This window comes from Triturus cristatus, chromosome 2_2 (genome assembly GCF_964204655.1).
Source record: "Triturus cristatus chromosome 2_2, aTriCri1.1, whole genome shotgun sequence".
Classification (NCBI taxonomy): Eukaryota; Metazoa; Chordata; class Amphibia; order Caudata; family Salamandridae; genus Triturus; species Triturus cristatus.
Genome location: NC_140582.1, coordinates 402,650,432 through 402,665,375, shown reverse-complemented (window position 1 = coordinate 402,665,375; position 14,944 = coordinate 402,650,432).

Here is a 14,944-nt window from a genome sequence, read left to right as displayed (position 1 = left end):
TGTGGAAAACATGTCTGATTTACATTCATTGTGATTGGCATCTTTAACTAATTTACTAAAAGTCACTGATTTACTTTGTGGTAATGGTAAAAATATGAACCGTTCTGAATCAACATTACTACTACATGTGTTCATACAGTTTTCACAGCAATGTTCCCATTTGTAAGAGACACCAAATAAGTTTTCTACTTCTACTCCTTCATCTTCTAGTACACTCAAAATATATATTAAGAATTCCTGAGCATCTTGCTGGACATTTTCTTTAAACTGTGTAGAACCACAACATACATCTAAAAGATTTCTAACATCAGTAGCACTTTCTATTTCAGTTTTATCATTACTCAGCTTCTCATAAAGGAGACTCAGCAGAGAACACAATCTTTTTCCATGATTTACTATTATCTGTTCCAGCAACTTTTCAAGATAAAATACAACATTCAGCACTACATTTGCATAGCAGTTGACACCAGAGCTATTTTCAAAATGGCAACCAACAACCTCTTCAACACTGTCCTTTTTCTTTTTCCTTGCTATCACATCACTGTCCTTTTTTTTTTGTTCTGTTCATCCACATTACAGATAACTCAAATCTCCTTTTCCGACAAACAACATGTTTTTCAATCACAGGATACTGACCTAAATGAGGAGCATAGGTTCTTCTTAATCTGTTATACTCCTTTACACAGTTTGTATCAGCACTAACTTTTGAGTCATCAAAGTCTATCATAAATAAACCAGATAATGTTTTCACTCGTGACAAAGCAACATATGCCATACCTTCTTTGAACACAGTAGAACCAATGTTTACAAAAGCACTATCTACAGTCAATCCTTGAGACTTGTGAATAGTTACAGCATATGCTAGAGAAAACGGAAACTGCTTCCTACGTACATATAAGTCTTTCACAAGCATGAAACGAACTGAACAACGACAAATGTCTTTAACTTCTTCTATCTGATCAAATTTTATTTTTAAACATTCAATTCCTTCTTTTTTCTGATAATTAATAAAACCCACAACTCTTCCCATAGCTCCATTCACTAAACCTTTTTCTACATCCAAATTTCTCCTTAAAATCACTCGACAATTCATGCAAACATATAGATTTTTTTCTAATCCAGCTGTTTTGGAAATATTCTTCTCTAGTGAATCCAATTTATTTTTCAGTTTGCCTGTTAATGTAAAAGTAATTCTTTCATGCTGAATTTTGTCATCTGCTTCCATTTTCTTATTCTCTTCCTTTTCCAATTTCAAAAGTTCCTCATTGAATATTGAGCACTCACGTAGTGTTGGCATTAAGCAGATTACAGTATTTTTTTCTGCAATGTTCTGGTATATTTTCTCTGCAACTATTTCTTCATTTGGAAATAAGTTATGTAGCAACCGACTCTGTAATGCTTTTTTGCCAACTTCTGTGAGTAGTCCAATTCTGATATCTTTCAGAATATTTGCATAATCTTCGTCGTTTGCTTGTCTCATATTGGTAGTGAGTTCTTTGTACTCAAAGAATGACCAAATATTCGCATTACCAATGCTTCCCAATGACTTCTTCGTGTCTTCATGTGTCACAGTATTAAACACTGGTTGTCCTTTAACTGGAGTGAGCTGTAAAATATCTCCAAAAACTAGGACGTGTTTACCTCCAAATAACACGTCATAGTCTCTCTTAAGAATTTGTTGCATTCTTAAATGCACAAAGGCAAGCATTAAATTTGAAACCATGCTCACCTCATCAATAATGAGAACTTGCATCTTCTTCAACACTCTTGAAACTTCGAGGCATGCTTCTCCAGTTAGCTTGTGGTATTCTATTTTGTTCTCATGCTCCACTGGTAACATTAGCAAGCGATGTAAGGTAATTCCTTTTATGTTATAGGCTGCTAACCCAGTTGGAGCAGTTACCACACAAGACAAATTTGAAGCTGTTTTTTGCTGTAGGTAGCTTCTGATGACTTTTATTAAGAAACTTTTACCAGTTCCAGCTTGTCCACTCACATACATCCTGATTGGTTCAAATGATGTGCATGAGCACTCTTTCTTTTCATGTAGTAATCCGTGATCAATTTTTTTGATGACTTCTTCATAAATTTCTTTTTGTTCTTCATTCAGTTGTTGTTCCAGATTTAGTAAGTCGATTGAATCTTCCTGTGCTTGATTCATAGCTGTTTCTACTTCAGTCATGGCTACTGCAGCTTCATTTTCTATGATTGGTTGTCCTAGGGGATCTTGACTAAGTGTTCCTGAACTTTGGCTGTCTTGAGAACTGTCTCTAGCTACTTCAGCTGCAATTTTTGCTTCCTGTTCATTTTCTTCATTTAACATTTGGACATAAGTTGTGAAAGTACTGCATTCTATACTGTCTTTGCTAGCATTAAAAGAATCTTCATAGCTTTGAAATTCTCCCAGTAGTTCGTCCTCTGAACGCCATGGTTTAAACAGCTGTAAAAGAGCCAAGTAGTAAAATTCCTTTTTGTCAGTAGCTTCGCAACTGAGCTTCCTGTGATTTATCAAACTTCCTTTTGTTTGCTTCACCAAACATCCTTCCTCACCAATGACTTTATATTTTCCATTGTTGATGTCTTCTCTGTGGCTTTCCGTGAAAAAATGTAGTTCTGCAGCACTTCATAGAGACACATGTTCTCAAGATGATGACTTCTCTTTGGGTAATATGTGTCCAACATGTTTGATTTCAAAATATCTGTACTTTCTGGGTCATTCTCGGCCAAATATTCAATTTCTCCAACAGATTTAAGTACCCGATTTCTCATTCCTGCAAGGCCTAAGCTTACCCAAATTATTCTTCTGGATTTCGAGTAAAGACTTGCAGATGATAACCTATCTGAGCATTCGTAGGATCCAATTTCTCGATGCGATAACATCTTTAAACTGAAACTGTACAGCTTCTTACTGACAGTCTTCTCGTGAGAAATCTCTTCCCACATTTCCTTCAATTCTGTTTTCTCAGATTTAGTGATGTAAGATGTCACATACCGAGCAACAGCAATAGAATTGTCTGCCACATACTGAATATCCATGTTAGCATTCCACATGGATAAAATGACTGGGTTGAAGTCATTTATGTTATGTTATAAAATTTTATAGAGCGCACAGATGCCGCAGCCAAGAGGCGTCCCGGCGCTAAAGAGATGGTGACACAACACAGCAAACATTGAGAGAACTCCAACAGCAAAGAGTTTAAACTGTGGAAAATAGGAAGGTTTTTAAAGCCTTCCTAAACAGGAGCAGATCGGGTATAGAACGGAGTGAGGTAGGCAGAGTGTTCCAGAGAGAGGCCGCCATCACAGCAAAAGAGCGTCCACCTATTCTAGTTCTTTTGTAGCGTGGAACAATGGCAAGATTTTGCCCTGATGACCGGAGAGCTCTGGAAGGAGTATAATAAGAAATAGTCTGGGCAAGGATAGGAGGAGAGGCCAATTTAAGAATTTTAAAAGTCAAGCATAAGGCCTTAAACTTGATCCTTTGCCCTACTGGCAGCCAGTGGAGATCATGGATGGTACGTCGGGCTGAGCAGAATTTAGGGAGGCCAACCAGCATCCTGGCTGCCGCATTTTGGACACGCTGGAGGCGAACTAGTTCTACCTGATTCACTCCCAACAGAAGTAAGCTAGCATAGTCCAGTTTGGTGAGGACCATGGCTTGGACTATTATTTGTCTGGTAGCCGCGTCGAAAAATTTAGAAATCGGCCGAAGGCACTGCAAAGTGCCAAAACAGACACCAGCCACTCTCTTAGTGTGGGGAGTAAAGGAGAGCTTGTCATCAAGCCACACCCCGAGATTTCTAACCTCTGTGACGGGAGTGGGAACGGGGCCCAGTTCTAATGGCCACCATTGATCTCCCCAGAGCTTAGTGTCCTTGCCGAGGACAAGGACCTCGGTCTTGGTAGCATTAAGTTGAAGACAATTCTCCGACATTCACCCTGCTACTTCTTTAAGGGCAGCCTGGAAGGCGGAAGCATCCATAGTGGTTTCACCATTAAGTGCCACCGCCAGCTGAGTATCGTCAGCGTATGACACCATGGTAAGACCACACCTGCGGGCTATCTCCGCCAACGGCTGAACATAAAGGTTGAACAAGGTAGGGCTGAGAGCCGAACCCTGTGGAACACCATGTAAAATAGGGGGGGGAGAGGATTCGTAAGGAGGCGTGGAAACTTTAAAGGTGCGCTCCGCAAGGAAGGAGCGGAACCAATCCATCGCAACTTTCCCGACTCCCGCCTCAGAAAGCCGTTGGAGAAGGATCGAATGGGAGACAGTGTCGAAAGCGGCACTAAGGTCCAAAAGGATCAGTGCCACCGTCTGATCACTGTCTAGCATCTTCCTTATCTGCTCCACAATTGCTAAGAGGGCGGTTTCAGTGCTGTGTTCCGCTCGAAACCCATTCTGAGAAGGATCAAGAATGTTAGCTTCCTGTAGGTGTGAGGAGAGGATGTTATTGGCCTGTGCTTCTGCTAGTTTTGATATCCAGGGGAGAAGGGAAATGGGCCGGTAATGTTCGGGTTTAGCGGGGTCAAGGGAAGGTTTCTTTAGTATAGGAATGATGGTGGCCTGCTTCCATTTAGTGGGCACAGTACCTGAGTCAAAAGAAAGTTCAATAAGATTGTGAAGTGGAGGATAGCAGCACTCTGCAAGATCCTGAAATTGAATAGGCCTTAAAGGGTCCGTGGGGGAACCGGACTTAACTTTGGTGAAGAAAGATCTGAACTCCTCAGAGGTGGGGCCCGGAATAGATAGCAGTAATTTTGAGGCAGATGACTTATGAACAGGTGTATTATTTAAAGAGGTAGACCGAGGGAAAGACCTATATATAGCCTCAACCTTTTCAACAAAAAAGGAGGCGAGATCTTCACAGTGGGCTAAGGTGGCTTTAGCTGAGGTTGCCATCTTTTTACTAGTTAGATCTTTACACACCTTAAAGATTACCTTCATTGGATCAGTGCTGTTTTTTATTTCCAACGAGTAATACGTAGCTCTGGCTTTGCATATGGCCCGATGGTATAACCTAGTGCAAGCCCTATAGGCTGACTTGAGGTCAGGGTCATACACTTTACGCCAGGCTCGTTCCGCCTTTTTACAAGAAGATTTAAGCTGCTTAAGAGAATCATTGTACCATGGACTAGAGGGACCTGATCGGGTCTTGCACCATCTAGCAGGTATGAGCGAATCCAGAGCTTGAGTTAGCCATTCACAGAAGCTGTCATAGCCACAGGTAACTTCAGTGGGAGGGTGAGGGTGATGTTTCAACAGAAGCTGGTGGAAATCCACTAGATTTAAATTTTTCCATGGTCGTTTAAAGATACTGGGGATGTTATTTCTGAAGGAGGGAGTGGATGTAGCAATGTGGATCTCGATCAGATAATGATCGGTCCAGGCCATGGGTTTAGGCTGGAGCACTGAAATATTGGTAATATTTGTCAAAAAGGGGTCTAGTAAATGGCCGCCAATGTGAGTCTGTTGTTCAATCAGCTGAACTAGTTGAAGAGCTTCAAGATCAGCCAGAAGACTGCTGACAGCGTTGGAACTCAGTGACTCCATGTGTAGGTTAAGGTCTCCAACTATAGAGAAGTTGGCCGTCTTCAGAGCAAGGGAGGAGGCTACCTCCGGGAGGCTATTACGAAAAGCTGCATCAGGGCCAGGAGGCCTGTAGATGAGCAGTCCCGAAAAGGTAAAATGAGGGTTTATAGAGATGCTAAATTGAGCACTCTCACATCCCGCTATGGAGACAGGCTGCCAAACACATGGGTAACATGATTTTACCGCAGCAGCAATGCCTCCCCCTCTAGCATTACGATGAAGCGTGTACATTGTGTAACCCACAGGTAGGGCTAAGTTCGTGGTTACCATGGCTTGATCATGTAGCCATGTTTCGGTAAGAAAGAATACATCGGGGTTCTCATCCGTACTCAGGGAGAACACTTCCAGATAGTGGCAGACCAAGGATCTGACGTTTAGATATAGGATTTTTAATGAGGGTCGAGAGGCATACTCAGCGACCACGTCAGCTGTATGCAGCATGGGTGGACTAGGTAGAATTATTAAACTTGGCTGAGGCCTTTGAAGCCTAAAATAACAGCTGGGGCACTGGTAAGGGCCGCTCAGAGGGTCTACGGCGTCATGGTGGCAGCCTCCTACCTCGTAGCGCAGTTGGCGCAGGGCGTCGGCCGATATCATCCTGAGGGAACCAGCGTCCCCTGCCCTAGCCCTGCCTTAGCGCTGATGGGCGCAGACGGGCAGGACTCTGGCTAGACTCAGGCGTAACGAAGGCGTGACCGCTGCGCGTCACCGCTGCACGTCACCGCTGCGCGCCAAGGTGATCTTTAAGTAGGCGATATGGCGGTGCAACAGCGCAAGCGCTAACCCCCGAACCCAGGAAGTGTCATACACCTTTCCAAAATGGCGGCGGCGCGTCACGTGACCCCGTGAGCCCGGACCCGCAAAATTGCGGTGCAAGTAAGAGATTTTATAGTGCGTGAGGGGGCCAGGGGGGGGCGCGACTGTAATAAAAACAAGGGCAGGAATATAAGCAAACCAGATACAAAATAAGGAGCCTTTAAAATTGCATGCGCAGGTTACAGTGAAGTGCTATACATATGATCCCAGCGCAGCGTGGTAGTCACCTTCTCCAGGCTGACCCACGTTGAAAACTCACCTTAAGTAGGCGATGTGGCGGTGCAACAGCACAAGCGCTAACCCCCGAACCCAGGAAGTGTCATACACCTTTCCAACATGGCGGCGGCGCGTCACGTGACCCCGTGAGCCTGGATCCACAAAATTGCGGTGCAAGTAAGAGATTTTATAGTGCGTGAGGGGGCCAGGGGGGGGGGCGCGACTGTAATAAAAACAAGGGCAGGAATATAAGCAAACCAGATACAAAATAAAGAGCCTTTAAAATTGCATGCGCAGGTTACAGTGAAGCGCTTTACATATGATCCCAGCGCAGCGTGGTAGTCACCTTCTCCAGGCTGACCCACGTTGAAAACTCACCTTAAGTAGGCGATGTGGCGGTGCAACAGCGCAAGCGCTAACCCCCGAACCCAGGAAGTGTCATACACCTTTCCAAAATGGCGGCGGCGCGTCACGTGACCCCGTGAGCCCGGACCTGCAAAATTGCGGTGCAAGTAAGAGATTTTATAGTGCGTGAGGGGGCCAGGGGGGAGGCGCGACTGTAATAAAAACAAGGGCAGGAATATAAGCAAACCAGATACAAAATAAGGAGCCTTTAAAATTGCATGCGCAGGTTACAGTGAAGCGCTATACATATGATCCCAGCGCAGCGTGGTTGTCACCTTCTCTATAAATTTTGACTATTCATTTCTTTTTAGGTTGTAGGTATTTTTGTGAGATTTTCTGGTTATAGTATGTCGCACAGCTGACATAAAACTGTTGACTCTTCCTTTTGAAAGAACAGGTCTAGGAAATCCAAATCGACACTTTGTGTAGAATTTATCTTTCGTCTTGTACTTCCGTCGACAGTATTTTCCACACCGATGACTTTGGAAACGTAAAACTTGTTCTTTTAACTTTTTCTCTTCTGTGCTTTTAGGTATAGCACATGTTGCATATTCTTCAATGAAAGATAACACTGCTTCATCAGTATCTGTTCCAAACTTTGGGGCATCCTTGATCCACAACAGCATATGAATATGAGGAGCACCTCTTGCCTGGTACTCTTTTCTCCAAAAGAAATCCACTACTTCTCCAAGAGGTGGATTTTTTTTATTGCAGATGAAGGACATCATAGCCTCAAATCTATGATTGAAATATCTGCAAACATTAACTGGATCCAATGAGCACAGTTCTCCAGCTGTCTTGTATTCAATGTTTTTAATGTTTGAATTTGCCTCTCGTAGAAAATCCAATAAATCATCCCAAGCGTACTCGGCACAGCTTAGGGTTAGAAACCATGTAGGAGTTCCTAAATTCCGTAACATGCATTTTAATTCACCATGGCGTCGGTACCAATATTCATTTGTCCCACGCTGACAAGCCATCAGATTGATCAGTTGTGTTTCCAAATGATCATCTCGGTGCTGCACTTTCTCCATAAAATCCTTAGCAGACACATTTTGTAAATGTACTCCACTTTTTAAAATGTGATTTACTGCATAAGATAATGCAGACATGTCGCTTTCAAATAAAAGATGGAACAAATAAGGAATACTTTGACGAAATCTTGGATCTTCTGCATATAGTCTTGTAGTCCAATACTCAGAAGCTGGAATCTGTTCTGGACGTTCATCGGATCGTCCTCCTTTTCCTGTAGGAAACAGCTGGGGAAAACATCGAGCTTCCAAGCTCTCCTCCCATACACTCACGGGAGTTCCTTTTGCTTTCTTCATCTGAAACAGATCAATAGTGTCTCCCATAACTTCTTTTGAATGTATGCTAAAATGTTCATAAATTTCTTCTTCCTTTGACTTGTCCACTTTTTCAATTTGACCAGTTGGTGTTTCTGTGTCTTCTTGTAAATCTTCTTCTTCTTCTATATAAATTGATTCATACCATTTATTATTTTTTTTAAATACAAATTTGCTCTTTGTACTTTTCGTACATCCACCAGCTCCTGCCAAATCTTCTTATTCTTTGTAGGTACACCATTAACCAGAATTACTAATGGTTCAGTTTCCAAAGTATCTGCATCAATAGTTTCCATATTTTTTTTCAAATCCAAGGGCAAATACACCACTCTTCCTTTTAAACCTCTCAGTAAATCAGAAGGAGGTAATTTAACAGTTTTGGGCTCCATACGTACTATGGTCTGGAACGGATGAACACATTGAATGAGTATAGACTCATATGTATTTAATTCAGAAAGTTCGGCAGGAATAGCATCCAATTCTAAATTATTATGTACAGCTCTGGTCGGCATTCTATTTTCTTCTAACTTATTATAACAGTATTTACAAATACGCTGATCTTCACCCAATTCAAAACAATTTTCAAGAAATATATATGTTGCAAAATCCTTCCACTTATAATTATCTTCATTTTCACTTTTTTTATACAGATCAACATTCCTTGTTTGAATTTTATAATGACTTCTGCGGCAACAAATACAAGTAATATTTGGTCTTTCATTAGAGGTGATAGTACATTTTGTCATTTCATCCTCAAAATTTTTAGTAATAATGAGTTCTACATTCTGTTCCTCATTTTCCTCATTTACTGTGTCCTTTTCTGCACTTTCTTGTTCTGGACCAAAGTAACAAAACTGAATCTCATCAGTAACCTTCACTACATCTGATACAGATCCACGGAACAGAGCATTATTCAACTCATTCAACTTTACTGCTGGACTTTTAGCAAAATACAATGTTCTCACAAACTTTCACATTTCAGTATGATGAACAGCCAGCATCCTAAAATGATGAAAAACACTTTTACACACTTTTCTAGATAGACAAGCCAGAGAATGTCCCTGCAAACCAGTATTTTCTCTCACTCTGCATGGATCTAGTGTTTGAAGCACCTTCATCTTCTGTTTTACACTCTTTTTACTATATTCTCTTAGAAAGTCACGTAATTTATCAATAGATTCCTGACGCACAGTACAAATACTACTACAGTTCCAAGTGTACACTGGGGCTTTTGGACGTCTCCCCATAGCCTCAGCAGCCATTACTTCTTCCTCATTTCTTGGGACCATTTTCTCTTTTTGCATCACACAACCATCCTTAACTTCATATGCTCTACCATTGGTGTCAACTGCATGCAACAAACTATTACTTTGAAGATAACTCTCTTCATTAAAAAATGGTTCAGTACTTGAACTGTGTTTCCATTCTCCCAAGAACACTTTACAAAAGTTACTTTTTTTCACTTCTCTTTTCCTTTTGCTTTGTGACTTCATTGCATTCACTAATTTATCTAATCTACGCATCCTATTCAAAATTAGAATAAAAAGTTTTCTTTTTATTTCCAAAGCCTTACTTACAATATTTTCTATAAAAAAAAAATTCTTAATAAATTGTGTTTTTTTCTTATATTTTTTCACATCCTTTAGCAAATTTAACATCACTCTTCTATGAAACATTTTTCGACGAATGTTTTTAAAATCTAATTTTCGTGTTAAATCAGTTTGACATACTTCTGATTGTACATTAGCTTTTTTTTTTTGCTGTTGACTGTGTTGTTGCTTTGTACATAAAACTCTGTTTGTTTTACAGTTATTTTTGCCACTTTTTTGAAAATCTTTTTTAAGAAATCTCTGCTCTGCTTACCAGTAGACTTTTTCTTTTTGCCATCACCAGCTTCTCCTGCTATTTTTTTTCCCAGTTTTGTCCAGATATACTTGTTGTTGCTTTTCTTTCCTCTTTCTTGTCCTTAAAGGCATTTTTTTTTCACTGTTGCTCAGTAATACCTGCAAGGAACTAAAAAAAATTCCTTTTTGTAATTATAATTCATTAAAATATTTTTTTTTACTTTTCATTTATTTCAAATGTTTTTCCATTTGTCTCTCATTTGTGATTTACTAATTTGTGTACAGTGCTAACCACCACAGTTGAAAAAAAACAAGCTGCCCCTTTCCTGCAAGTGCATTTTTTAACAGAACAACTGCAACACAAATTATATCTGTGGCCACAATTCCTGTGCGCACACAGCCTCATGGTGTGCTTCTAAGCAGAAAACAGAATTTGATTTGCAAATTCAAAGCACATTTACTACTCTGGTAGATCAAGTGATAATTGCTGTTACAGCCTTACACATTTTCCTTGTAGATCACAGAGGCAGAAAAGAGCACATTTCCTAACAGCTACTTCATACCATAAGTATCTGCAACCTGGGTGAGTGTTTAGAGTAGAGCAAAGAAAATGAGGCCTTGGTGAAGTTGAATGTGTTTGCATTACACACAGTCCTGAGTAGTATGCATGGGAGTGTTGGAGAAGCTGCTGCGTGTGTCCCAAGAGTGTGTTTCTGCAGAGTATGTATTGTCAGCTGCAAGAGACATGAGCAAGGAGATTTCCACAACTGCATGAAGACTGCAGGGATGTACGTAACAGTGCATGTGTGCTAAGGGATAATTTGTGTAAACACAACAGGCTGCCCCTTTCCTGGGACTGCAATTCTTACTGAACAACAACTTCACAAACTAAATCTCTGCCCACAATTCCTGTGAGCACACAGACTCATGCTATATTTTTTGGAACAATACAGTGTCCCTGAATAGTACCAAATTACTGTTACAGCCTGACACATTTCCCTTATCATTTACAGAAGCAAAAAACAGCACATGTCCTAACAGCTCCTTAAGACCATGACCATGTGTTACATGGTGAGTGATTAGACTAGATCAATTTAAATGAGGCCTTGGTGAAGTTGAATGTGTTTGCATTACACAGTGCTATCTGAAACAGCACACAGAGCTGAGTACTACACATGAGAGTGTTGGAGAAGCTGCTGCGTGTGTGCCAAGAGTGTGTTTCTGAAGACTGTGTATTGTCTGGTGCAAGACAGATGAGCAAAGAGACTTCCAGAACTGCATGAAGACTGCAGGGATATATGTAACAGTGCATGTTTGCTAAGGGATAATTTGTGTAAACACAACAGGCTGCCCCTTTCCTGGGACTGCATTTCTTACTGAACAACATCTTCACAAATTAAATCTCTGCCCACAATTCCTGTGCGCACACAGACTCATGTCATCATTTTACACACATAACACAGGCTGCCCCTTTCCTGGGACTGCATTTCTTACTGAACAACAAATTCATAAATTAAATCTCTGCCCACAATCCCTGTGTGCACACAGACTCATGCCATCATTTTACGCACATAACACAGGCTGCCCCTTTCCTGGGACTGCATTTCTTACTGAACAACATCTTCACAAATTAAATCTCTGCCCACAATTCCTCTGTGCACACAGAGTCATGCCATCATTTTAGGCACATAACACAGGCTGCCCCTTTCCTGGGACTGCATTTCTTACTGAACAACATCTTCACAAATTAAATCTCTGCCCACAATTCCTGTGCGCACACAGACTCATGCTATGTTTTTTGGAACAAAACAGTGTCCCTGAATAGTACCAAATTAGTGTTACTGCCTGACACATTTCCCATATCATTTACAGAAGCAGAAAACAGCACATGTCCTAACAGCTCCTTAACACCATGACCATGTGTTACAGGGTGAGTGATTAGACTAGATCAATTTAAATGAGGCCTTGGTGACGTTCAATGTGTTTGCATTACACATTGCTATCTGAAACAGCACACAGAGCTGAGTACTACACATGAGAGTGTTGGAGAAGCTGCTGCGTGTGTGCCAAGACTTTGTTTCTGAAGACTGTGTATTGTCTGGTGCAAGACAGATGAGCAAAGAGTCTTCCAGAACTGCATGAAGACTGCAGGGATGTATGTAACAGTGCATGTGTGCTAAGGGATAATTTGTGTAAACACAACAGGCTGCCCCTTTCCTGGGACTGCATTTCTTACTGAACAACTTCTTCACAAATTAAATCTCTGCCCACAATTCCTGTGCGCACACAGACTCATACTATGTTTTTTGGAACAAAACAGTGTCCCTCAATAGTACCAAATTACTGTTACTGCCTGACACATTTCCCATATCATTTACAGAAGCAGAAAACAGCACATGTCCTAACAGCTCCTTAACACCATGACCATGTGTTACAGGGTGAGTGATTAGACTAGATCAATTTAAATGAGACCTTGGTGACGTTCAATGTGTTTGCATTACACATTGCTATCTGAAACAGCACACAGAGCTGAGTACTACACATGAGAGTGTTGGATAAGCTGCTGCGTGTGTGCCAATAGTGAGTTTCTGAAGACTGTGTATTGTCTGGTGCAAGACAGATGAGCAAAGAGACTTCCACAACTGCATGAAGACTGCAGGGATGTACGTAACAGTGCATGTGTGCTAAGGGATAATTTGTGTAAACACAACAGGCTGCCCCTTTCCTGGGACTGCAATTCTTACTGAACAACAACTTCACAAACTAAATCTCTGCCCACAATTCCTGTGAGCACACAGACTCATGCTATATTTTTTGGAACAAAACAGTGTCCCTGAATAGTACCAAATTACTGTTACAGCCTGACACATTTCCCTTATCATTTACAGAAGCAAAAACAGCACATGTCCTAACAGCTCCTTAAGACCATGACCATGTGTTACAGGGTGAGTGATTAGACTAGATCAATTTAAATGAGGCCTTGGTGACGTTGAATGTGTTTGCATTACACAGTGCTATCTGAAACAGCACACAGAGCTGAGTACTACACATGAGAGTGTTGGAGAAGCTGCTGCGTGTGTGCCAAGAGTGTGTTTCTGAAGACTGTGTATTGTCTGGTGCAAGACAGATGAGCAAAGAGACTTCCAGAACTGCATGAAGACTGCAGGGATATATGTAACAGTGCATGTTTGCTAAGGGATAATTTGTGTAAACACAACAGGCTGCCCCTTTCCTGGGACTGCATTTCTTACTGAACAACATCTTCACAAATTAAATCTCTGCCCACAATTCCTGTGAACACACAGACTCATGTCATCATTTTACACACATAACACAGGCTGCCCCTTTCCTGGGACTGCATTTCTTACTGAACAACATCTTCACAAATTAAATCTCTGCCCACAATTCCTGTGCGCACACAGACTCATGTCATCATTTTACACACATAACACAGGCTGCCCCTTTCCTGGGACTGCATTTCTTACTGAACAACAAATTCATAAATTAAATCTCTGCCCACAATTCCTGTGTGCACACAGACTCATGCCATCATTTTACGCACATAACACAGGCTGCCCCTTTCCTGGGACTGCATTTCTTACTGAACAACATCTTCACAAATTAAATCTCTGCCCACAATTCCTCTGTGCACACAGAGTCATGCCATCATTTTAGGCACATAACACAGGCTGCCCCTTTCCTGGGACTGCATTTCTTACTGAACAACATCTTCACAAATTAAATCTCTGCCCACAATTCCTGTGCGCACACAGACTCATGCTATGTTTTTTGGAACAAAACAGTGTCCCTGAATAGTACCAAATTACTGTTACTGCCTGACACATTTCCCATATCATATACAGAAGCAGAAAACAGCACATGTCCTAACAGCTCCTTAACACCATGACCATGTGTTACAGGGTGAGTGATTAGACTAGATCAATTTAAATGAGGCCTTGGTGACGTTCAATGTGTTTGCATTACACATTGCTATCTGAAACAGCACACAGAGCTGAGTACTACACATGAGAGTGTTGGAGAAGCTGCTGCGTGTGTGCCAAGACTTTGTTTCTGAAGACTGTGTATTGTCTGGTGCAAGACAGATGAGCAAAGAGTCTTCCAGAACTGCATGAAGACTGCAGGGATGTATGTAACAGTGCATGTGTGCTAAGGGATAATTTGTGTAAACACAACAGGCTGCCCCTTTCCTGGGACTGCATTTCTTACTGAACAACTTCTTCACAAATTAAATCTCTGCCCACAATTCCTGTGCGCACACAGACTCATACTATGTTTTTTGGAACAAAACAGTGTCCCTGAATAGTACCAAATTACTGTTACTGCCTGACACATTTCCCATATCATTTACAGAAGCAGAAAACAGCACATGTCCTAACAGCTCCTTAACACCATGACCATGTGTTACAGGGTGAGTGATTAGACTAGATCAATTTAAATGAGGCCTTGGTGACGTTCAATGTGTTTGCATTACACATTGCTATCTGAAACAGCACACAGAGCTGAGTACTACCCATGAGAGTGTTGGATAAGCTGCTGCGTGTGTGCCAAGAGTGTGTTTCTGAAGACTGTGTATTGTCTGGTGCAAGACAGATGAGCAAAGAGACTTCCACAACTACATGAAGACTGCAGGGATGTACGTAACAGTGCATGTGTGCTAAGGGATAATTTGTGTAAACACAACAGGCTGCCCCTTTCCTGGGACT